The 2,500-nt window shown below is 33.7% G+C and overlaps 1 pseudogene; it reads right to left on the bottom strand.

Annotated features, from left to right (window-relative positions):
- Positions 1-2,500, bottom strand: part of LOC137647046 (zwei Ig domain protein zig-8-like) — a 622,779-nt pseudogene that overhangs the window by 3,452 nt on the left and 616,827 nt on the right.

The following is a 2,500-nucleotide window of genomic DNA, read 5'->3' as shown; positions in this document are numbered from 1 at the left end:
TCAAAAAGAGTTTTATCAAAGAGAGCTCACAGGAGATTTCAATCAAACGTCTTTATAAATTTTGTTGGAAAAAGAAAAAAGTAAAACCTAAAGAGGAAATAGGAAAATTGAACATAACGTGGTAGGGTTTCGACTAGAAGATTCAATAGACCTTTCTTGTATCAGAAAAGATTACAGGGAAACAAAATAAGTAAGTTTCAAACACAGAGACATTGACTGGCTATAGAAACTGTTCGATCTATTCTTGTCAATTTCAATTTTTGAAAAGAGAGGAATCTCTATGGCAGCCTTTATCACTGACGTTAGCATTAAGCAATTTACTTTTGAAAAGATGCCACTAATTAAAATGGATATACGAGTAAAAAGAGGCAGAAACTAGTAGCAAGAAATACGGTACTCAAAGAATACATTGAAATGAAAGTTACTGTAAATGGTGGAAGAATTAAACAAAATATATCGAAGCGTTACAGAATTGAACCCTGCGGAAGTAGCTTTATACTGGTAAAGCAAATGCTCTTACATGTAATTTTTTACCTCAATACTGAAACAAAGGTGAAATTGGTGACTAGGATAGGGCATATATGTAAGATCAATGCAATTGAGGATGGATAAGAGTTTTTCGTAAGATCAATGCAATTGAGGATGGATAAGAGATTTCGCAAATAATAAGTATGTTTGGTAATTATATACACTATGCAAGTTTTTACAGAAGGGAGACTAGAGTACTCAGGCGGACCAACATGCATGAATCAGAAATTCTACAAGAAAACCACATCCTCTCTCTGGTGTTAGCAGCCGAGATAGGAATTATGAATCTGGGCTATAAGCCCCATCGCAGGGACCTAAGATGCCATTCAGCACTGAGATGCAACTGGGAGAAAACTCGAATTTACAGTACTAACTAAAAATTAATCGGCTGAGTAGCAATATGGTATAAACGAAACGGAAACTGAAGTCTAGTAGATTAACAGCTGGGAGCTTCAGGTACTAGCTGGTCACGTATAAACTTCCTATTTCCACGAATAAAATGTGAAATGAATGAGATAGTTGAAAAGTCTAACTGACATGGGATATTTGAATTAGATTGAGAGCATCAGATACTGGCTGGTCATATGTAAAACTGATATTTCCACGAAAAAAAAAAGGTGAAATGAAAGAACACGTTGAAAAGTGTGATTAATATTGGACATCTAATATCACTCCCTAACCGGAAATGTTTGGGTGAACAGCCGTAAATTAAGAGGAACTCCAATTAAGCCTCTGTATCCTGACAGAATACTTCAGCCTCACGTCAAAAGACTTGGATATCGATCGTGTCCGGGTGCTGCTCCCGATAGGATTACCACTGAACTATTTTTTTTTTTTGATCGGAGTCATAATAAACTATTGTCAATGGATACTAGCTCTATATGGACCATTTGAAACATAACAAATAGTCAGTCACATGACTCAGGTGAGACCATCGACAAAGAAACAAAAACAAAGGATGACTATGGGAGCAAAACAAAGACATATCATGCAAATAAAATAATGTTCTTGGAAAAAAATAAAGCTTAGACAAACACAATCTCTCTCTCTCTCTCTCTCTCTCTCTCTCTCTCTCTCTCTCTCTCTCTCTCTCTCTCTCTCTCTCTCTCAAATCCATTTCTGAATTTTGTTGTGCTATTCCAGTTCAAGTGCTGTAATGGTCCTGTTTTTTATTGCCAGTAAAAACAAACGTTAAGTCTGGAATTTTTTAGAGCTTAGGATCTACATCATCCAGTATTTTTTGGTCACTGGTAATACTTTATGCATTTAGATAAGATATTTCACAGAAGTCAATTTTGTCATTATTTGCATGCATTGATTAATCTTATGGAAACTTAAATTTTTAAGTGGGTTTTATTTTGAGGGGAGATTGCTTATAAATGAAACTAGCTAAAATTGGCTTTAGATAAATTTACAAAACGGTATCTAAGTTGGAAAGTTTTGATAGAGATGATGTAGTGAATATGAAGCACAAAAGAATATATATATATATATATATATATATATATATATATATATATATATATATATATATATATACGTATATATATATATATATATATATATATATATATATATATATATATATATATATATATATATATATATATATACATACACACACATATATATACACACACACACACACACACACACACACACACACACACACACATATATATATATATATATATATATATATATATATATATATATATATATATATATATATATATATCGTTTGCAACTCATTCTTCTTCCAGATCAAAATATCCTAACGTTAGACAAAACACCTCATGAAAACGTCCAGTGTATTTCCCCCTTGACAAAATGCCGACGTGGCAACTGACTGACAACGCAATTACGCCTTGCAACTAGACGTATTGCAACACCAGCATGTTGCACAGAAACATCGGACACGGGTACTTACCATCTAGGACATGCACTCGCACCGAGCGCATGACCGTATCCC

This window comes from Palaemon carinicauda, chromosome 9, assembly GCF_036898095.1.
Source record: "Palaemon carinicauda isolate YSFRI2023 chromosome 9, ASM3689809v2, whole genome shotgun sequence".
Taxonomy (NCBI): Eukaryota; Metazoa; Arthropoda; class Malacostraca; order Decapoda; family Palaemonidae; genus Palaemon; species Palaemon carinicauda.
The sequence above is the reverse complement of the archived record's forward strand: the minus strand, read 5'-3'. Positions and strand labels throughout refer to the sequence as shown.